At 36.5% G+C, this 24,247-nt stretch overlaps 1 long non-coding RNA gene across 5 annotated transcripts in view; it reads left to right on the top strand.

The window, feature by feature from the left end:
- Positions 1–24,247, top strand: part of LOC122183175 — a 368,354-nt gene that overhangs the window by 249,003 nt on the left and 95,104 nt on the right. For all 5 annotated transcript variants that reach the window (XR_006180127.1, XR_006180126.1, XR_006180128.1 and 2 more), the window contains 2 exons: positions 5,613–5,712; positions 19,237–19,342. This is a non-coding gene — a long non-coding RNA (uncharacterized LOC122183175). The remainder of the gene's footprint in view (positions 1–5,612; positions 5,713–19,236; positions 19,343–24,247) is intronic.

Below are 24,247 nucleotides of genomic sequence, written 5' to 3' on the forward strand. Positions count from 1 at the left end.
GAAGGTGACTGGCTGGGTACCTACTTCTATTTATCAGGAAGGTTCTGTCTCCTAGGACATCATTTACCCATCTTAACTGGTAATGATCCTCCAAAGCTCAAAAAATCTACCACATCGGTGATGAATGTTTGCTGATGGACATCATATGTTCTGCTAGGGTTTAAAAGAGCCTAAAAGAAATCAGATTCTTCAGTCTTTCAGCAGTGTTAACAGGTGTTTGTATCAGAGAAGTAATGAAATATTGCCCCAGGTAGGGAAATAGTGCTGTGAAGCACCCATAAATCAGAACACTCTTCTTATTCTGGGCTGACTAAACTTGCTTTCAGTATTTCAGCATATCTTTGTTTATAAATCTAAGTGCTATTGTGTTGTATTGTACTTTGCAGAGTAATAAATTGTAACATTCAACATTAACTGGTCAGGCTTCAGTGATAACAAAAGTTCAGCAGGCTGGTGGCACTCTGATCAATATTACCTTCTATTTATAGTATTGTTACAAATTGAAGTTTTATTTAAATTAGACAACGCTGAGAAGCTTAAAGTAGATCAATGAACTAAAATACAGTAACGGATTTTAATTCGTGTCTGATATGCTGCTACTCTTTTGTCACATGCATCCTTAATGTCCCCCAAACAAGATCACATTTACGTATCCTGTTACAGACTGTTGTCTGGCAAAACTGCAAAACTGTTTTAAGGCAGCAAGACTGTCACTGTGAAATGAGCAGCAAAGGTGATGGATAGGAGAGAAAAATGGAAAATGGTTTCTGTTTGGTTGGGGATTTGTTGTTTGCATGTTTAGCTAGTTTTTATTCAGTATATCATTCTCTTTTCTTATTCAGTACATCATTTTAACCCACAGTATTTAAGTAGAGTGTGTCATATAGCTAGTGCTACTGTTCTGATTCTGCTTATCTTTACACCAACATATCTCCAGTGACAGCAGTACAGTATTTCTGTGACTTTATATTGTGAGATTGGGTTTCAGTTTATATAGCTATATATAAGAATATAGCTATTCTTGTATTTAGAGGTAAACAGAGCCACCAGATTTTGTGGTTTGATTGGTGATGGGGTCTTGAAGACCCAACAAATATTGAATGACATATTTAGTATTTTTGGTTGAATTGAAATATGAGGCTATCTTGCAACTATTAAATTTGACTCTTTCTGTTCTATCTAGTCATTAATTAAATGCTTGTGTGTATGTGAGGCAGCAATATCTGAGCAACCAGACCTGGGTGGACACATCAGCTGAAAACAAAGGAGTTGACATATTCCTGCTCACTGACTTGACACATGAGGAGTCAGTTGGTTTATTATATTAATCATCATGGTCAGTTGGCACAACCAGCAAGCTCTCTCTAACACTACCCAAAATAAACTTAAAATGATGGTGCCAGAAAACTCATTGCAGAGAGTTAACAAGACCTCTTGTTAACAAGGTCTTCTGAAAAGTGTTTTGAGATTGATGTGGATTCGCCACTGGACACTTAATTCTTAAACAAGGTCTAAAACATCTCATGAAAATTTTCATTTCACTCTTCCAACTATAAGCACAGGTACTATAGAAGTGGAGGAGTAATTCTGTCTGAGCTTCTAGATGCTGCAGATAAAAGAAACTGATACAAAAAGATGCCAGATATACTGTATTGGTAATGAGACTGAGAAGCTTATCCTCCCCAAAAGATCCAGCACTCCCTTTCCAACATAGAAATTCTAAATGGCAAAGCCTGAGCTTTCACATGCCGACACAGTGGTCCCCTGCATTTGTAGTAGGGATACTCAGTGCTCTTCTGTTACTTGATTCCAAACCCTAATTTAGATTTGAGAGCTGTTTTTATGCCTTTCTACCTGACATTTCACAGAAGAGCAGAGGCAGGCTGGAGAAACAGAAGTGAGGAAGGGGGTGGTGAGATGTGTGCTGTCTCCCACTGGACTCTCAGATGGGGATGAAAGACACTGAACATCCTCTCCCTGATGTTGAAGGGTCTGAGCCCATGGGAAAGGAACAGCACAGCGAAGTACAAGGGCTGATCCAAAAGTAATGCCTCCTATTTTATTATGTTGGCCTATGATGTAAGCGATTGTTCGTGGTATGGCAGCAGAGGCTGAACCTTTCCACCAATATTCAATTTCATTTTGTTGCTGTGCTACAGATCCAGCAGGGGGCCAGTCTGTCAGCATGGTGCCTGATATGGGAGTGGGGATGTAGGAAAGGAGTGTAACTGAATTCCTTTATGTGGAAAAAAATGGCACACACTGGCATTTACTTATGCTTCTTGAACGCTTGTGAAGACCAAACAGTTGGATTTCAGCATGGTGAAGTGGTGGGTGATGCATTTCAATGGCGGTGACAGCAACAGTGTGTCACCTCTGCCAGTGCAGACTTGTTTACGAGTGTGGCATGCTAATGAAAATGCACAGATAATGGTGGTGACTATGCTGAAAAACTGTGTTTAGTAGTTGAAAATTTGCTTTATCAAATAGTGTTATTGTGCTCTTTGTATCTGTTGTAGTTCCCATGGAAATAAACACGAGGCATTACTTTTGGAGCAACCCACTTAGTTTCCAATTTCCCCTGATCTGCTTATTCCTTTGTTCTCTGCATTATACTGTTTTCAGGGTCAGAATTTTTTGTACGCTGCCTGATATTTGTGTCTCCTGAAGTGAAGTTTTCCTATGTTTTCTTTTCTTATGTTTGCCTACAAATTTCCCTCACTTAAAAAAGTAAAAACAATAATAAATTCTTGTTTTAATATTTGTCTTTCTTTTTCTCCCCTCTTTGCTGCCACCAGGCTGTTCCTTGTGCTGACTGCTGCAGCTGCCCACCTTCTCAGTGTGTGAACTAACATTCACATCAGATAGAGGAGGTGGAGCTGGCTTTTAGCTCCAGCAGTGGGCACAGCCTGGGGGAGAGCTGCTTTTTAGCAGCAGGAAACGTCGGCATCTTCTGAAAGAATTTCTGGGGCTGGTTTTCCCAGATCAAAATGTAAAAGGGACTCCATCATTTCATCCAGAGATTATATTTATATATGTGTGTATACTTATACACACACAAGAATAATGTATTTTCTTTAATCTTGACCTTCTCTCAGGAGATAATCTTACTCCTCCACCCAGCAGCGATGAGAATCTCCCTGAGACCTAAACCTACATAGTGTAAAAATGGGAGAGAGATTATCTTGTGCCTTTTCTGTTTTTTGTCATCATTCTCCTTTTTGGTTGTATGACAGCACCATGATCTAGAGACAGAGTGAGACAAGCAAACTGGCTGTACTGTGCCCCATTTGGCAGAGAATACTGAGATCTCCTGAAATTAAAGTTCATAGTTTTAATAGCATTTTTGAGACTTCATCTTGCATATTAGAACTTAGCCAGGTATTAGGTAATTTAGATAATAAATTCTCTTCAAAGTGACCCATCATCTTAGTATTTATTTTTTTTTCTAGAGGATGTAAGGCATAAAAGCAAGCTTTGTAGTTTTATATCTGTCAGCATGTCACATAAATATCTCAGTAACTACTGATCTTATCACCATAAAACTTCCATTTATACAGTTAGACATGTCATGTTGGTCAGTTGCACAAAAAGTTAAGCACATGCAATATTAAACTCCAACCCATGCCAGCTCCATTAGCCCACATCTTGAAGTTCTCTCTGAACACTATTAGAGGAGAAGTGGGGGAGGAGGAGGAGGAGCAGACAGCGGACTCAGATGAGAACGGACTCATGTTGAAAATTACTGAAATGATGAAAGGGATTGCAGAGGGATGTTTGGAGTCTCAGTATTTCCCTGAAAATCAAAAGATCTGTTTTCTGTTTGATGAATGACTTTAATAGTCTTAATGACCTCGTATAATGTATTTCATTGTATTGTTCATTTTTTTTTAGAAGATCAGTCTAGAAGCATTTCAAGCTGTATCACCTTTGCTGGTCAGAATTGGACTCCAATATCAGCATGCCATCTTTACACTTTCATTACTTTTGTAGCATTAAAAAAAAAAAATAAATCTGAATTCAGCAAATTCTAAAGTTACTTATTTTTAGGTTTGAGTCTAACTCAGACTTGGCAAGAATGTGTCTTTAAAGAGCAGTGTAAGCAATTATTTATCTGGAATAAAGTTTGTTGGGAGTACTAGTTTATAAATTGTGCAATCTATTAGTTTGATTTATGTTTTAAAAATTCCCATGAATAGTACAATTAATACTGATTATTACTCTTAAGGTCTTCTGCAGTTAAATTTTTGGGCCCAGTATGCTGAAGCAGCCTGTTTCTAGAAATATCTTGCATAGTAAGTTATCTGTAAAGCTAGGCTACTCAGATAAAGTGAAGTTAAGGGATAGTTTTATAAAAGCCTGTATGCTTAATTGTGTGCCTAATTTGGTGAAGTAATTAATTCATGTTATGGATAGAGACTATAGTAAAAATGACTGAAAATATGTAACTAGTTCACTGCAAATCCCGGACTCTAAATTGGCTACTTGCATGCATATACATGCTTCCACAAATACTTGCAGCAAATTGCAGGTAAATTAAGCATTAAGTGTCAGGCATATACTTGTGCTTGAGCAAAATGATCCTACCTTAGAAAATATTAGGAGATTCACTAACTTTTCATCTTTGTTCTTGTTTTTACATTTTTGTGGATTTGGCAACGTAGCACATTATTTTCGTGAAGAAATACAGAGTGCATCTCATACTGTTCTTTACAGAAATATATGAGGCTGCATTTTTTTTCTGGCGGTACTGATAGCAGAAAATCTCTCTTTTCTGTTGTTAATGATACAAAATTGACTTTGCTCCTGTATTCCCTACAGAAAATAGTGCATTAAAAATAATAGTGTTTAAATTTGGATGTGTTTAGGAATGTCACAATAAGAAGGGTTGGTCCAGTATTCAGAAAAAGTAAGATTTCTGCAATGCTATAAACACACACACTTACATAGTCTCCAATTTTTTACTTATACATCTCTGTTTAATTTAAGACTGGATTGAACATGCTTGTTACTGAATACACCACTGGGAAGACTGGTCATTATATAAATATTACAGCCAACTTGGATTTGCCAACATCTCAAATAAAGAAGAATCAAGGAGAATTTGAGTAGTGGCCTTTTTCCCTTCTTCTGAAGGAGATATTATCAACTCATTAGCTACAAGCCTGCATGGAGGCCCCAACTGTGACTCTTAAAGCAAGAAACACAATCCTTGTTGTTAAGATTGACTTTCAGCATGCCAGCTGTCCCTCTTTTGGAATGGTTGACCTTATTTTTCAAGTAGAACATGTGCCATCTTGATTACCCAAACTCTTAATTCAATGCTGTTTAATGCTTTGTTTCCTCAAAATATCCCTCATATTCAGCTTTGATTGGTGGGTAGATGTACCAGTACTGATCAGCTTAATTACCAGTGTGAGGTAGCGCAAGGCAGACATGAGGTAGCAGCACACCTTTCCCAGCATTCTGAGGTAATTAACCAAAAAATATTTCCCTGCCACCTGTCTAGCCTTGGAGAAAATCCAGTTTTCTTTCCAAGCTATGAGAACAGGGGATCATAGCAGAATTTGGGAAGCAGGATAGCTTACCCATGTATTTTCTGTTCTTCCTAGAGTCATCTATAGTGGTTATTCCAGAAGCTCAGACTGCTGCTGTCTTTCTTTTCCTGCTCCCAGCATGGTTTCTGCAGCAAAGAAACTGTGAAGTACTAAGGTAAGCCATAAAGGAAATCATGAGCTTTGATCTTCCTTGGTTTGTGAGGATAGGAATGCTGAATATACCTTTGGAAGGATCAAGTACAAACACCAACAAGGTTTGATTTTACTATGGCCTGGCTAAAATTTCTAATTTTTTCTCAGTTGTTCAAGGCTTAAACTCAGTGTACTAGCATATAAAAAAACTTAAATTTGCTGTGTGTTCAATACTTAGAGAAAAAGTGCTTCTTACCATGCCTGGGTGAAAACATACATGGTCTATTTACATTCATTATCTACACCAAATTAATATAAAATTTCTCACTCCTCAGTGGTTGCATTGATGAAGTGTTCAAAACAACAGCGACAACAGCAACAAAAAAAGCCACTATATAACATCACAAAAATATACAGATAAAATAATGTTGTTTTACACTTAATCTAGTTTGAATAATTTTAGTTTTTACGTCTGCACTTATACTGAAAAGGCACATTGTGATGTAAAAGTGATGATTAATTCTGGAATAACTTCTGAATTCTGATGGCTTTTCATTAAATAGAGTGTAACCTATATGAGCTAATGGGTGTATGAGTCCATCTACAAAGATGATATCCATGCTTAAAGCATCCCAGCCACCCTGAAAATTTTCTTTTGTGACCCTGACATATTGTACAGTTGCAAATGGTCTATTCTGATGTCATGTTTCCAGAAGACAACTCAAGATTGAGACAAATTCAATTACCTGTGGTTAGATACTTTTTTTTAATGCTGGAATTGTTATTCTGCCATAGTTCAGGAATAGCTAATGGAATTTCATTTGGAAAACAAACCCCATACTTTTTGGCAGGATACAAGCGGTAAAAGATTTAGTCCACGAGGTATATTTTATCCTGGCATATAGGAGAACAGTTGGTGGAAAATGGTTTCTTCTGTAACCCCTTAGAAACTTAACTATCTGTCAGTGATTGCTATGAATGTGGTGCATGACATGTCATGAAAGTTCACATAAATAAAATGGGAAAAGCATCCTGTTCAGGACTGCCTTTGTGGAAGGGTTGAGAAGAAATATATGATGAGGAGAAGAGAAGGGCTTTACATTCAGAATTCTTAGCTGTCATCATCTGGAGCCCTGGCTGGAGTAGTGAGACCTTCTGCAGTAGTTGTCTTGGGGTTTCATTTATTGCGTTATCTACCCTAAGCTGAGGGTAATGAGGAAAGTTAAAAGGGAAATTTATTGTCACTGCTCATTTATCTATTGGGTTATTGTTCTGATTCGTCCCAGTTGTAACCAGTTCAATGCAATAAAAACAGTGCTTGTAAATACTGAAATTTCAAATTGGTGGAAATTTGTGGAAAAGTTTAAAAAGTCTGCATGTACTACAAAATTTTATATGAGCAGAATTAGTGTTTCTATGGCCTACCACATTATTGATAGATAGAATGAGGTTTCAGCTATTGGTTAGCTGGTTGTACACGAACTAGTGATTCTTGTCCCTCTGCCTGTAATACCTTTTAGTCAGTTGAAATTTCTTAAGAACTTTAGAAGTGCAGAGCAAGGAATCTGTTAAAAAGACTTCACTTCCACTCATGTCATTGAAGTGCTGCCTGATAAACTTGCTCTGCAGTGACCTGTGGCTGTAACTGAGCTCAGCAGGGGAGCCAGAATTAATAAAATGCACATCGAGACTCCAGGCCCTGCCCATTTAACTACTGAGCTCTAAGCAATTGTAAGCAATAGCCCTTACTTGCTCTGTTTTAGCTCAAATCCACATAGTGAAACTGCTGGAGCACTTTTTTTGCAGCAGTGGTGTGGAGCAGCTGTTTTCGGTCGGAACATTTGGAGTTTTATCTTGTCATAGCAGCATCCCAAAACTTTGAATGTAAGGTTGTGATTAGGTCAGAGCTCTCCTAGAGCATGCAAAGGGCTGTTAGATGACATGGAGGAGATGAGGGTGTATGCTGTGAGAAGCATGGAGAGTCTGTGGTGAATTTGAGGATTAGTTCTCATAGGTCTGGATGGCCTTCCAACGCTGGTAGATTAATATGAGGCCTTTCAAGAGAGACTCTTTCCTGATGTTTTCTTCTTTAGTGCTTCCACACCCAGACGTTCCCACTAATTCTCCATTCACACTGACCTTAGCCTTTCTATGGCCTTTTTGCATACATGTGTGCATATGTACTGCTTTTGGAAGGAACCATCCAATGCTTAGAATCATAAAAGTTGGAAAAGACCTCTGCAGTCATCTAGTCCAACTGTTCACCTACCACAAATTAGCTGTGTGTGCCTGTGTTACAGTGGCAGGAGCCATAGGTCATCTGTCTGTTTCTGAAAGTGCAGATGAAGTTGTAGAATGATTCTACTGGCTGACTTACTTCCAGTCTGAAGCATAAACGGAAGCCAGCTGAATCTACTTTAATTGAGGCAAGCCATTGACTTAGTGCTTAGTGCCAGAAAAGTTGTTGGGCAATAACTTTGAAAAATCCTCAGAAATAAGAATGGACTTTGTAATGATCTCGGTTCTTCAGTGATATGTATTTAAATAGGTTACTTGATTTACTATCCAGTTTTAGTTAAAATGACCACTGAGATCATTAATCATGATAGCAGCATTAATTGCATAAATATCTGAGTCGCTGATTTTTCATGTTCATGACTCTATAAGTATGCGGATTAGATGATGAAATAAAAAATGTACATTGTTATTCCATTGATGTCTAATTCCTTTCTGTTCTTCTGTTTACTCTGTTTATCTAACTCTTGTCATATGACAGTCTCTGAGGTATGTGTAGTACTACGATAGTGAAAAAATAAGCTCAGCTATTTCTAGTTAGCTTTTTGTCATGCTCCAAAATGTCTCTTCTGGGTACGCTTTTTGACCTAGATTCAAGCTACAAGCAGGAACTTCTGGGTTAAAGAAGGAGTGCTGTGTTTGAGTTGTTCTTTATCATACGATTTTTTTTGTGTGTGTTTCATAACTGCTGGAGAATTTACACTTTGGGAATCAGTATTTTTGTTTTAGTGGTTGCAATAAAGAAAACTATTTATTGAAGATTTCTGATGCAAATACAACGAAGGGAAGTGTTTTTGTTTCCTCCTGTGGGTATTTATACTTTAATTCTTTCACTCATTTTTTCAGAATGAGAGCGACTTTAGTGTTATATAATAAAGTAGTTCATAGTACAATTAGTATGATGTAGGAAAACAGTAACGTGATATGCTGAATTTAAATAACTGGAACTGATCAAGAGGGACATCAAAATTAAATGCTAGATAGGATTGACATAACAAATACAAGATGGCCACTACTTTTAAGTTGAGATACTCTGTCACCCACTGATACGTTCCAGGCAAATATGTTGGGAGACTAAACATTTTGATAGTCTTTCCATTATTTCTTTGAGCCATCAGCTTTTAATTTTCTCTTTCTAGTTAATATACTTGTGTATAATTTAAACAGAAAACTGTTCTGTTTCATCATAAAAGATTTGTCTGTTACTTTTGGTGTGTAAATCAAGTGGACAGCAAAACATTCTTGAACTTGTTTTTTGAGGCATTTGTTGACAACAACAGGAAAAGAGATCACAGAGACCGCCAATAAGTGTGGACATCAATTATTTTTTAATTGTATAGGAGTACAGTACACTAATTAAAACTAGTATATCTTGCAATGCCAAAGGCAAAATTAATTATTAATTTTTATTAATATTCAGAAGTAGCACAAGGAATACATTAAAAAAGATTTTGTGGCTGTGACTGAGATCTTGTTTTGCTTTATGTTTTAGCAAAAATAGTATGTTAGCTAAATTTGAATAGTTAAATATGCACTGAAGAGATTATATGTATCAAAGACGAATGTTCTATTTAGACTAGTTATCCAGTGACAGGATATATGAGGTAGGAAAAATTCTTTAAAAAAAAAACACAGAGCTTTGCTCTATTTTACCTGAGAAGTATGAATACATGTTATTCTGCCATTGTTACCATGGATACTTTAATTATCAGATTGGGTGTTTTAGCTATGATACCTTGTATTCAATAGGATAATTTACTTTCAACTTCTAGATCTAGCTCATCAAATTAGGTTTGTCCTGAACTGATTCGCTAACCCTGGTGTGCTTCTGGTCAAAGTTACTCCTCTATCTGTAAGAACAGACTTTTCAGTGTGCTGTAGATAACTCATCTGGAAGTTGCCATTCTGGATCAGAAGCCTATCAGAAAGAGAAGCTTTTGTGTGGGAACATAGATTTCATCGCTGTAATAGATAGCATATTGATTGTCTCTGTATGCACTAGTTCATCAAAGTTATAGAGTGCAAAGTTTTAATTTTTGGAATAATCAAAATTTGTTTAAAAACCTCCTGAAGGCATTTCTATGAGAGCAAAGTTTTTAAAGGGCAGCTTGTGTCTGGTGTTATTTCAAATGTTGCCTCATTTTATGATGGGAAGTGGCTATTAGAAACCTTATCGGGATTTTGCATACTGCTGTGATTTTTTTCTAGGCCAGTGAGTTTCAATTTGCTTGATCACTTAAGATTAGGCAGGCAAAAGTTTAGATTTAATTTTTCTTAAAACTGAGCTGCAGAACCTTGAGAGAGATGGCTGTCCCTAATGTTAAAAGAAACGCTGTGAGTTTCACCTCTCACCTCTAAGTGATCTTGTAATTGCTGTGGTCATTCAGGTACTGCCTAGAAATATGGACATTGCTTGCTGTACTTTGGCTAAAATCTAAGATAAATATATCACAGATCCATACCTAATTTAGCAGTACTACAAAGTTTAGTTTTTGCTTCATCCGAATATCTCAGGCTACTATTATAGTAATATATAAAATATAATTTTGTCTTATAAACAAACTGTTGGACATGTTGGATTGCTACAATTATCCAGAATGTGCTTTTCATTTGGTTACAGCAAAGCAAGCAACAAAAAAGTTTTCCTATGTTTTAATTGAGCACTATGTAAGTGTAGATGCAATTTTTGTCCTCTTCAAAAAGGAGTCTGTTGCTTTAGAAAAGTCAGATTGTGCCTACTCCTTGAATTTTAATTTTGTAAGCAAAGGGAAGAGTAGTGATAATATTCACCTTCAGTTTATCATCAATACTGTGTTTTGCAGTGATTCTGACCTCTTCAGAGCTCTCTCCATGGATTGGAAAATAGCACGAGTAACTTTTCTAGTTCACATGTATCTCTGTGCTTGTGAACAGGCATGCCTGTCACTAAGCAGCAAAGAGGAGGAACCACTATTTAGCTTTGCTGTTGCACAGAGAAATCAGCATATGTGGGAAGAGTAGGCTGTTGCAGACAAACATTACAACTTTACTTTGCAGTACTTGTTTTTCAAACTCAACTTCAAAATCTGACAAAATACAAATCATTGCTTAAACAAACAAACAAATGAAAATGAACCCAAACTTTCCAAAAAGTTTCTGATCACAGTTCTGGAAAAGCAATTCTAAGAAGCTCTTTTCTGAATTCTTCTGTTCTCCATCCTGAAAGTAAAGAGTGCTGTGTGTTGTCCAGGAAAACCAGAGTGCACCTTATGGAATAACATCAAAGGGAAGCACTTGACAAAGACAGGCAATTTAGATGCTCAGTTCTGGAAATATATTGACTGAAGATGAAAGCTCTTTACGAAAGAGGCTTTGTCTTCTATTTATATAGAATATTGCATAATTTAGTAAATGTTGGGGACACTATTAATCTCATCCAACTTTAGATGTCTACAGTGTAGCTGTCAATCTTAAGAGAAGATCAATTGCACTCTAAAAGTGCCTGTTTCTCTCCACTGACTATAAAAGGAGCCCTCACAAGTAGCTCAGGTGCAGACAGCTTCATCTATATTTGGGCAGATGAGTGCTGCTCTAAAATGCTGTCTAGCATGGCAAAATAACTGTAATTGCCATTAAAAAAAAAAATCCTTGGGAATGTATCTCATTCTTCAATCAACTAAGAAAAATAATGGCAACTGCTGTTTTTAGTATTACATTCCAAAGTGAAGTGTCAGGGGTTGTTAGCATAACCACAACAACATCAATCCATTCGTAGATTCCTGAGATGTTAATTCAGAATAGAAGTCTGAAGCCATGTGCTTTCTCAGAGCAAAAAAATAAAGCTGAACACCTGGGTTGTCAATGCTATAACAACAATTCAATAGGAAATTCTATCTCCAGTAGAAAAGACAAAACGTTGCAATTAAATTCCATGTGGAAATGACAACAGAAATATCCAATGCTGCTGCTGCTGGATCCTCTGGATCAGCTGGTATTCTTTTTGGAATCTCAAAATCTGTTTACTGGTATTTTTTTTTTACAGTGGAAATGTTGTTTTGAAATATGACAGAACATCATGTTCTTCTAAAGCTGTGCCAGTGTCTTATTAGTGGCAAGACACTATGCTAGAAATGTTGGCCATGAAGAGTCTATACACACAGTGCCATCTGTTCAGCCATTGACTAAGATCGTTTTAGCCGGTATATAAGGACTGATATTACTCTTTCTTATTGTGGACATAGAATTAATGGGTGCAGCTGACCTGATAGTATGTAGCCTGTTTAAGATAAATATGTGACGATCTACTTCCAATGCTGCTTTAATTGCTATATGGTAAAGCAATATAAGAACATCTGGAAGAACTGTGTATGGTAGCTATACAGGTGTGTGCTCAACTGAATGATTATAATCTAAAGTTATACTGAATGACATTCCAGGCAGCTGGTTCTCTCCTAAATATTAGGTGGAAAGATGCAAAATATGTAAGAACCGGAGGAAAATACTGAGCTCTGAGGCAAAGGAGACTTTGTATTGTTTGGCATGGAATATACTGATGCTAAAATAACCAAGTCTAGATTCAGAGCCACGTAGATATAAAATATCAAGTTCACTAAAAGCTGTAGGGTGATGGGACTTTAGTGAGAGTGAAGGACTGAGCACTTTAACATTAAATTTAAAATATGTTTATTTTAGAAAAATTAACAATTTATCTATTTGAGTAATAGACATCTGTATTATGTACTGTACCTTGCATATATTTCAGACTTGTTTACTAAATTATTTCTCCTGCGAATACCTTTCTGTTGGAAATTAATTATTCTCTGTTCGTACAGAATATCTTTTGAGAGGGCATGAATAGGATGTTAAAATAGACTGACTATTCAATTTCTCTCAAGATCCTGGACACTTAGAACAGCTCTAGAAGGAAATCTATTTGATCCAAAAAATTAAAATCAGTGTGTTTTGGTATTGAAAAATTCTAATACTGCGTGTCTTGAACAGTTGAGTAAAGACTCACTTTGCTTGTGTTGGAAAGCACATAAGAAATGTACAAGCTGTCCTTTCCAGCTCCTGCTGGAAATTCTTCGTTTTAAGATGCATTTGTCATGCCATCTAAGTGGGATGATCTCTTGACAACTGATTCATGTAAGGATAAGTAATTGTCCTGGTTAGATTTCTCTCTTTCTCTCTCTCTCTCTTTTTTTTTTTTTTTTTTTTTTTTTTTTTTAGTTTTAGAAATGCTATTTGATAAAGGAAAATCTTGAAATTGAAGAATGAAGATGTTCTAGGGGATTTTAGATCCAATCTGCCTTGTGGAGATGTGATTGTGTCAAGCTATCATTCATACTCTCTGCTTTAAGTTGCTTTCAGATTCCTTATGCCAAAGATACTGTCAGTCATTCCTGCCTGCAGTATAAGGGACGTCTCTCACTCACAAATGACCTTCTTACAGATTACACAATTCTTTTTGACATTGAAGTGAAATGTAACTTCTTACAGTTTGTGAAAAAAATGCTAGTTAGCAACCTTCCCTCTAGATGTTTGTATTCATGAATAACTGCTTATTTCATCAAGAAAATTATTTTCTACTAATTTATATTCCTGCCTAAGTGCAGATACAAAACAACTAAGGTAGGGCAAGATGGACTATATCCATTCTTTGCCTTTTCTGCAGAAGGATATAAAAGCAGTTACATTGGAGCAACCCAGGAATTAGCTGGGGGTATAGCCATAAAAAAAAAAAAAAGATGAGGAAAAGAACCAGCTTGAGTGTTAGGTTGTGCTGTGAGGCTGGATGCACAGTTACTTACGTAAAATGAACACGATTGGGAGTTACAGAAAAACTGAGTCAAATGTCATTTTACAGAATATCCTCAGAGCAGAAACACCACGTTATTTGAAAGCAACCAGTCTAAGAAATGCTGTATTTTCAAGAGACATCACGGAGTGCAAAGGTTGTGAACAAAGCTGTAACAGCTACAATGAGCCACCAGAAGTAGTAGGGAAAACTGTCTTCTATAGCATATGCACAGTTCAGGCCTTTTCTTCACACCTCGGAATGCAGTAAGAATATCCATCAAACTCAAGCTGTTGCTCTACCAGTGAAGATGTATTTCAAATGAGAAAGCGTTACCTGTGAAGATCATCTATTAACTGCTGAGATCTATGGATAGCTCTGATGTAAACCTCTTGTTTTCTCTTCAACTGTTCACCAGCCAGGTAGAGACTCAAGCAGGGCACCCTTGTGTTGTAATGCTGATTAATGATGAGCCCCTCATTTGAAATTGTCAGTGAATTTGGATAACTGTCATCCACATTTATAAAGCCTTACTAATTAACATTGTTAAAAACTGAGCTGTCCAGAAAAGCTAGATGGTATCACAATTTGCATTATGGATGCACAAAATACTTTTTTTATCTTATTTTTCTCTTTCACATCTGAACCATAGTGAATGGCTCCTACCTCTGTATGTGAATGCCAGAAAGCTTTGCTCAGCAAGTGATCCATCTGCAACACATATTCCATACTGTTCATTTTACTTATAGTAAGTCTGAACACAGTGTGTCTATGCATGAGATAGACAGCATGTCATAGTTAAGTCTGGGTTTGTTGCTCTCCTGCAGAGTTGTCTTTCTTTTTTTATTGACTGTGTTACTAAATATTGAGAGGCAGTGCTTGAGAATTTCTTAACTTCATTTCAGATCCTACTTGACCTACATTTATCTGCATGTGGATAAAATGTTGTTTTAGTAAGAAAATAAAGGTATTTGTTAAACTGTGTCATAAATATATTCCAATGTAAACATGATTCTTTACAGTAGAGATCTTTCAGAAATCTTAATTCTTTTTTTTCTTTTTATATTTTGCACTCTACACACATTGTCACTAGAAATGATAATTGCTGTATTTTGAGCAGCAAAAATGCATCTCCTATATTTTCATGTTTTTGTACAAATAATTATGCTCTTTTTCTTATGTAAGAATGCCTCTCTATAATTGCTGAGATTTTATGAATCATTTTTAGACACTGATGAGACTGTTTATTGCATAGGACAAAAGTTGAGAATGTTGAAGAATTTGGTGGCTGTTTTTTCCAGGTTGTGCTAAGTAATTGATCAAATAGCTAATTTTTAAGAAAAAAAAATAAATGTTATCTTGAATTCTAAAATGGTTACATTGAGCTTTTATGGCAACTAGTAAATTTTTGCCCTGTCAAGCTTTGATACATGTAAAACATTGAGATTATATTCTCATTTATTTATATCAAGAGTAAATTCTCTTGAATAATCTCTAGTTTACAAAAGTAAGCTAGAAACCATATTGTCATAATGATTAGAATTCTAGCGGGCAAACAAAAGAGCTCTACCTCATTATTATTTGCATCTGAAGTAGCACTCTCAAATCATAATGTACTTTAAAGACTTCAGATTTAAACAGAACGTCAAGATGTTTTCATGGCAAAATGAAGTCTGGCTTCCCAGGAAAGCATCCTTTATGTTCTCTGATAACCACACCATGACTGAAAAGGAGATAGCGGTGTTGTGACCAGACAGGAGCAGTTCATGTGCTGCATGCCTGGATGTCTTCTGCTAACTGCAAGGTAGCATTATATCTGCCTTTACATACAGTAGAGATTCTATATTAGTCTTTCCTCATACTGCTAATTTTCATGAAACTTGCAGGGATATAATTACCTCTAATTATGCTGTGTCAGATAGGGCAATGAATCCAAAAGTGATTAGGGAGAAAGGGAAGGATTTGGATAGTTCAAGGCACAATGCCTTGGGAAGTCAAGCTGAAAACAGATAGAAAATTTCCTTCTGTGGACCTGGAAAGGATGTCTGCTAACTCTTTTTAATATAGGCTTTAAGTCAGGATGTAATATCATCTGCTTGTCATCTTCAGAGTTAGTAATTTCTTGCTTTTCATTTTATCTCTTTCTCTTACAACACTCTGCCAAATTTCCTCCCATGTTTATGTTTCTTTTCTGAGTAGCCTCTGTTTTCCACATGCTATAATCCCATTTTTGTTTTCAGCAGAATTCCTTTGTCTTAGGTTCACACCCGTAAATGGTATTCGTGATCCTCCAACTCTGTAATCATATAACACCTCTTTTGTTTTAACCATTGCCGTTTTAACCATTATAAAATACTGATTTTCTGTCTTTCAGTCTTTTTAGACCTCTGACCTTTGTTTTTAAAACAACTTTATTCCCTCCTTTGCTGCCATTCTTTTTCCCTTTGAACAATTTCCCACGACCATTACCGTAAAGGCACTGCCCTGGTCATTCAGGCCAGACTATTCCAGTACTGATAAATGTGCTCCCACTGCAAGAAGCAGTCATACCACATAAATTTATACTCTACCTTGGCCATTCTGACCCAAATATCCTCATTTTGTTGTGCTACAACTGCAACTTTTGGTCCAAGAAGGGTGACCATGAAGCATTGAATAAAGTAAACTATTTCTGTCAGATGTCAAGGCTTGACCAGAGGAAGATTCACTCAGGGTTTCTATTTTATTTCTTCATCTTATGACTTCTCTAATTCTGCAGTTCATCTCATTGGCTCCCCCCTCATCAATTCCAATGGGTAAGAGGACCATGTCTGAAAAGTGTTATCCCTTCTGTGGAAAGGTATTAACTTGTACCAGGGTCCACTCACGTCCTTCTTGCCAGGAACAGGGAATGCCTGGGTTGCCTTGCTCATCGGATTTTGAGGAAAAAGGGAAAATGGAGCTACCGGCTTTGAGAGACTTGTTGTAAAACACGTAAATATTTGAACTAAATATATTGTCAAATATAAACAATTGGCCTTAAGGTGAGAGTGTTCTGATGATCATGTAGTCCTGCAGTTAATGATATCCCAAGGACTGCCAGCCCCATTATGAGAATAGAAAAAAATATTGCAACAAACAGGAAGAAATATTTGCATACAACTTAGCAGATGTATATAAATAGAAGCCAGCTTACTTGAGTCGAAGTTGATGCTACCTTCAAACAGTGAGTCCCCTTTTTTTTCAGAGTTCAGAGCAGACTGGACACAGACTTGTCAATAGAGACAACCTCTCTTACTGAGAGGTTATGTGAAATGCTTCAGAGTCTGTTCAGATTTAACTGACCCTCTGAAGACCACCATTTAATGCAAAAAACTTCTAGAAGAGAAATGTTAATACAAACTACTGTAGCCAAGTTCTGTTTCAAAGCACCTGAGAACCAGGAAATATTCCTATAGAATCAAGTTCTATATGTAGAATAAAGGTAAACAGAATGGGTCCCTTGTTCCTCTCTGCCGCTCATGTGGATGAGGACTACTACCTCTGGGTTCTTCATTCAAATGGTCCTTCAAAAGAATGCAGTGGTGATATCTGCAAAAGAACATGGACGGTATCTTTTCCTACAACAGGCAGATTCAAGGGAAAATGCGAACTTTGGGCCCTCGGTTGATATTTGCAGAATCTTTTCCAGGATTAGCGTCCAGCAGGAACTCTGCCTAGCCAGGGATATCTGTGGTTCACACAGACATCTGCCTTGTCTCTGTAGTGCTGGGAATACTGATGTGAACAAGCAGGTCAGTAGATAAAGATGAATGACCATTGTATTTAGATTTTTGTTTAGCAGAATGCATCACGTGTGCTCAAGCAGGAAAGGTCAGCCACAAAATGGAGCAGGGACTTCCTAGCAACCTCACAGAAAACTTGCTGTGTTCTCAACTTCCAGAAATGTGTGCTCCTGCAGGTCTTTGTCTCTTTGTGTTCCAGTGGTGGTACTTGAGCAAGGTCAGATACCCTTCTTAGCGACAGGATGTGTCCCTGGCAAACTACCTGTCCATGTATGGCTGAAATGATCTTGGTTTTTCTTGGGATATAGGGATGTTGCATCAGAAAGTGATGTGTGAACCAGACTTTGCTGTCTTCCAAGCACTGGATGACCTTGTTCCCCTGGCAGCCTTTCAGATAGTATGTAAGGGTTCCTGAACTGTCATGGGGCTCCCTAATGGTGCTTCCAGCATTTCTGATGCTTCAGATGTCTGTGGATAAACAGTATGAACTATAGAAGCATGTTGTGCTTTATTATGTCAGGACAGTATACATACAGCATGTTCTACAGCTTCCAGCAAGAACAGGCAGGAAGCGACTGATGAAGCTGAGGAAAAGCTGAGAGCAAGCCACTTCAACTGATGGTGAGGAACCATTTGTCTTCTCCTAGCAGTGTGAGCAGGAAAAATAGGATCTCCAGTTTCAAGATTAGTAACAAATTTGTGTGAGTTGGCAATTCTTTGAAAATGAAATTTATTAAACTTGAAATAAAGCGTTCACCCCTGAATGAGCATCTCCTTTTGTAAGCTTGCAGGATTTTGCTCATGGGCTTTTTACCGCTATTCTCTTGTTTGAATGAATGTACCCTTAAGGCCAAAATCCATATTGCTGAGTTATTATGAAATACAGACTTTGTCTCAGTGTGCTCCTACACTTAGGATTGCTCAACAAATGATACCTGCGTAGTAATTTTCAAATGAATGACTGAAAAAAGACAGAGAGGAGAAAGTTGTAGCTGGTGGGCTGTTTGTCATCACCTGAAGCAATGGCAGGGAAAATACTGTTTTGTATATTCTAACATTGATGTGTGTGCCACCAGGTATATTTTGTTCATGCCATTATCAGCACTGGTATGGATAGCAACAACAGCTTACTTGCAGTGTTAGGGAATGCATGTACTTGAACACATTGTTGACAGATTTTAAGTGTGTATTTAAAATCTGTTGGGGAGAAATGTGATTAAGAAAAAGCAAATTTTCTCACATGGTGAATTTTTTAATCCTAAAGGTCAAGTTCAAGCTTTTTCAGCATATTGGTATGAGGAATTACCCATTAATTAAATAACATGAGTCATATTATGCCATTGATTTTTTATATATTTCTTGCTGTTTGATTTTAATTAATGGGGGTTCTGTACATAGAGGATTCAAGAAGAGGTCCAATGTTTAGAATCAGAACGATAAAGTAAAACATGAATATGGTAGTGTGATTTGCTAATTGCAGTAACGATTGCCATCAGTGCCTCCTACACTGTGCTCAGTGAGATTGCCGTATGTCACAGGAAGTCTTCTCTGAGAGAAGACAATCAAACCCAGAGTTGATTCACTGTTACTAAAGTGAAGAACAGTATGCTTTTAATCTCTTTAGAGAGCATTAAACACCTTGAAGGTGAAGTAGGGTGTGTTTACTCAAAAATTCAACCTATATTTTAATCGATAAGCTTTGCATTTTCAGGGAGAAGTGCAGCTACCAAGACTTGAAACGTTTAAAAGAAGGCTGTGATTCAGCATGCTCCTGCTCATGGACCTGATGCACGTTTTGCCAGTTGCTGACTACTGAGGTAGGTAGGTTGTGTTTAAACTAAGATCTGCAACCCTTTGATCAAAAGCAGGGGCTGTATATGTAATTTTCTGTGTAACATAAGACAGTGCTCTCTCCAAAGATCGTACTGTCTAAAACAGTGTTAGGGCTGAGAATTTGTCTGTGCGGAGGCTTCTGCATAACACAGCTGTGCTGTATGTTTCTTTTCATAACACGGTGAAACTTAGCAGCTCAGAGAAAGCTCTTGCAGCACTGAGAAGTCAGGAAACTAAAACTAGATTGGCAGGGAGAAGAGCAGATGTAGCTAACAAAGTGTTTAAAATGATAATGCCATTTTTTGTTTGTGTTTATTTTCATTATACTTCTGTCCTGTTCTGCAGTCTTTTATCTGGGTATACAGAACAGTTGACCTTCACAGGAAACAAGGACGTCTTTCATGGGGTCTAGAGGCCATGGAGACCAAATCCAGGGATGCCATCTTTCATGAGGCTGTGATATTCCTGGACTGACTCCTTAGTTAGCTCATGGTGCATACAAAGAACACCTTCAGTTAGGCCAGTCATTTCACTTATTCCACCTTCTGTCTATAAGTGTCAGGTTTGCTAGGATATAACTGGCACAGTGCCTGCTTTTTTCTAGTTTTAACCATACTGTAGGATTGAGTCCTAGCTGAATAATTATCGTTCCCAGAATGAAATAGATAAATTGGTCTTAAACAAATAATGTTGAAATTTGCCACAGTACCAAGTCCTTAATGAACTGAGGAACATCAAAAGTGAAGTATTCTTCTAAATGTTGGTTTCCATGTTTGTCATTTTCCGTGATTGTCACAGGAAACTGAACATTCTGCTGAAAGTCAGGAGCTTTCATTTGGAAAGCTTGTTTCATTCTTTCTGCATATCACAAACATGTATGTTCCAAGCTCTGCATACAGTCACTTCCAGCCACTGTCAGAGCATACTATCCCTCTCTTTCTAGGGAATCTTTCAGTATATTTTGGGATAGCTTCACCACAAATGTATCCCACTTTGTGAGAGAAACATATCTGTACGATTTCCTCTCCTCATACAATATAGTTGCTGTATAAGGCAGAAACAGCAATTAAAATTGATGTTACCTATTTAAATATAAATTATTATATTAGGGTTTACTTTGAAAATGTAATATGACTGACAACTAGTCATTATTTTAAATAACTTCTGAAGCTAACAGCAGTAGACAGTGTATATGCATGTGTGTGCAAGGGTCTTTTGTAATGCTTGGAGGTTGCTTAACTGACACCCCAAATCAGGGAGCATTATTTTTCAAACTAATTTTTATTGTCATCCAGTTTATTCTTTTCCTCATGCTGTGTCCTCCTCATATCAATTTTAGACTAAAATACTACAAAAACAAAAAAGGTAATGGCACTTTCCACAGTATTTCAAAAGGTTTTTAAGTGGAAAAAGGTATTTAGTATTTTTAATAAGCATCTTCAATACTATTGAGTTGGTTTCTTTGTTCATATCACAAGATTAATTATGCTGTCAAGCACTTTCAAGGCCTGCTTAACAAAGATTCAGTGATATAATGGTTTGCTTCGCATTGCCTTTTTTCTGCATAGCAATCACAATCAGCATTAGACAATTTAAAACCCTTTCACAAGCCGGAAGTTCTGAAGAGCCTTTTAATCAACAAAAGTAATTTCGCAAACAACTAGATACAGCGTTTTTCATGTTAACTAACTTGTGTTAAACTCTACTATATGTGTGGATCTCTGGTTCTGGTGATAAATTGTTCAGATTTGTAGGAGACTGGGAATGGGGAACACAGCACAACATGCATTTGCACCCCATGGAATTTGTAATTTCATATCTTTCTTTTGCTTAATATAAACACGGCGCTGGTACTTTGTTTCACATTCACGTGCTTTAATTTTCCCTGACAGTACTGTTCTTCTATAATCACTTAAAATATTTTCAGAAAAAAATACCAGGGAATGTAACTCTGTGCTTTAAGACAGACCACTGTTTTTGTTGGACAGGTTAGTGATGATAGATTGAGATTCTGAAATTCAAGTTAAAGTAGGAAAATCTGTTTAGAAATTTGCCTCATAAAAATAATCTGGCTGAAGAATGGCTTATACAGTAATTTTATTGCCATATAGCATGATAAGCAATCCCATGTGATTTAGAAGCACTTATTTGATGGAGAGATTGAAAAAGCAAAAATACACGACATTATGTTTTTTAGTGGTTTTTTTTTTTTTCAACCCCATTTATAAATGAAACTAACCTGTTAATGACACCTTTAAAACACTTTTTTTTTTTTTTTTTTTTTTTTCCCCTCTAAACTGCTAGAAGCATTAATTTGTACTGTTGCTGCATGTGGTAATTAGCAACTTCAGCAGTGATTTTCTCTGCCCTAAACCTTTTGTGTTTGACACTATTCCAACCCGGGAGAGGAGTGACCCTGGGATACAGTGCTACAGGACAAGTGGAGCAAATCCTGTCACAAGAAATAACAGGGTCAGAAGACATTGCTAATGAAGTCATAGCAACTGGTTTAAAGAGCCAATCAGAGAAGGCAACAATCTGTAAATGAGGATATAATTAGCAGAAAAAATAACATGCTTTGGTTGGATTCTAGGGGAGCCAGTAATGAAGGCAATGACTAGATATTGAGAGAAATTCCAAAAGATTAGAGCAAACATTGTGCAACAAAGAATACCTAATTAGCAAAAAAAGTGAATATGCCTTAATTAGAAGGAAAATATGTGATTGAAAGACATAGAGAAGACTTTTAATATGAATACAACAATGAATGTTAGCCCAGATCTGTGACAAGAAAATATCTTTACCATCTTGATAAACGGTAGTGAAGAAACTGGTCCGTAAATTCACATCTTTGGCATGATGCTAATATTATGAAAACAATTTTGAGGTAGTAATTTAATGGACTTATGCCCAATTTACACATTTGCTGTCCCCTAACACAGCACTGCAGTCAAAGCAACTCTGCATCTTTTAGCTGGCCTTAACATTCTTATGATGTGAAGAAGTAGCTATTAAAAGACTTTCAGATGGGTGACACAGGAGGCAATGCTCAGTTCAGGTATCTCTCTAATAGGATAAAAGCCCTGGTGTTTTTTCATATGAAGAAACAGTTCGTGAGGTTGAGGCCCAGCGTGTGTGTATGTAACTCCTACACTGGTTCAACTTGCATTTAAATGTTGCTATCTTTTGAAAGTAAGGAGTTTTCAAAAATTCATTGATGCAAAGAAAAAGCTTCCACTGACTTCAGTAGGACTTCTGGATGAGACTCTGAGCAGAAAACACGGAAATTTTATTAGTAAAAATTAAACATGTTATTATCCTGAGCATAATAGACCCAAATAGAAGAATCCCATAATGGATTGTGCCAGTACAGTGTATGTACAGTATTTATGACTAGCAGTGATGAGAAGTATAATGTTCTTCTGCTTATCATTTTATTACAATAGAAAAATCAGAACTCTAACTTGCTAATAATTTTTCACTTTTATAGACATCTAAATGATATTATATTTCCTCCCTTTTTCTCTTTTTACAAAATGGTTCTAGGATATTGATTGTCATTTAGTTTTACTCATGATATTTAATTGTCATAATTAGCAATCTATGTCTCATTCTCTATCTTAAAAATATCCTGTCAATTTTATAGCATATTTATAGATTAATTTAAATGTATAATTTAATTTATTACTGCATACCTTTGGTTTGTCTGTAACATTAAAATACTTATGGTACAGAATATTTTAATTAAAACTATTTATCAAACGAAGTCCAGGTAGCATCCTTATCCTTGTTTGCAGTAGGGGGTTCTGGCTGTGAAAGCAAGCAAAATAATGGGTCAATTAAAAAAAAAAATCTAAATATAGCTTTTTCAAAGATCTGATTGCTTAATTCAAGGTAAAAAAAAAAAAAAAGTAAAATAAAATAAAATGTTTGTCAACAGATTTCGGAAATTAAATTGTGATATTTTCCCCTTGCAAATATAAAATCTGCCAACATCAGAGCCAGAGCACAAGTAAATTAGACGAGAAATGGGTTTGAATTTTCATGTGTGACATATCTCAATTTGACACTCAGTGTCTACAGGAAATCAGGATACTGTTTTCAGAGGGTTCTTCTTGAGAAATGAGTTGTACCACTAATTTTTTTCTGGCTAGGAAATTCACCCTCTATATATAAGAATCAACATACTTACCCTTTTAGGTCAAATGTTGTCATACATTTAAAAAGAGAAAAAAACTTTTAATGATATTTCTAATGAACCAGGAGTTATTAGTTTACTGTGCTAGGGAAAACTACAGCATATCAGCATGATCAAACTACCTCTAGCGTAACTGCATCAAGGTTTTGCTGCAGCTCTCAGTTGACAGTAAGTACTACCGTTCTTTTTCCATGTCTGCTATTAATTCTTCCCTAGAACTGTCAGGTACCCAGAGATTAAGAGAAATATACTAAAAATATCAATATGTTTCTCTTCATATTTTAGGTAGTGTTTCTCCACTGATGCTATTTTAAATTAAGCAGTGCAATACTGTTGAAAGTTATGACTGGCCCTGATAATAACATGGATTAAAAACATTAGCAAGTTGGGGAAAAAAAAAAAAAAGAGAATCAGCTGACAACTTAATTGTTTGGCTTGTATGCAAATATTCTGACAATAATTTGCCAATGCTTTTGAATATAAGTTTAGGAACACATAATTATAACATTAATTGTTTCTTGTGCTTTAATTCTAGGTTTCTGTCACTAAACAGAAGAACTGTAATTCATGAGGAAATATAAAAAGTATATTAATTTTGTATTCAATTAGCTCTAAGCATATTCTGTTGCAATGCAGTGCAGAATTACTATAATTATTTATGTTAATCTACAGAGTGAGATACAATAAGGCC

Source organism: Lagopus leucura, unplaced genomic scaffold, assembly GCF_019238085.1.
Source record: "Lagopus leucura isolate 7727_CA_CO unplaced genomic scaffold, USGS_WTPT01 Super-Scaffold_100017, whole genome shotgun sequence".
Taxonomy (NCBI): domain Eukaryota; kingdom Metazoa; phylum Chordata; class Aves; order Galliformes; family Phasianidae; genus Lagopus; species Lagopus leucura.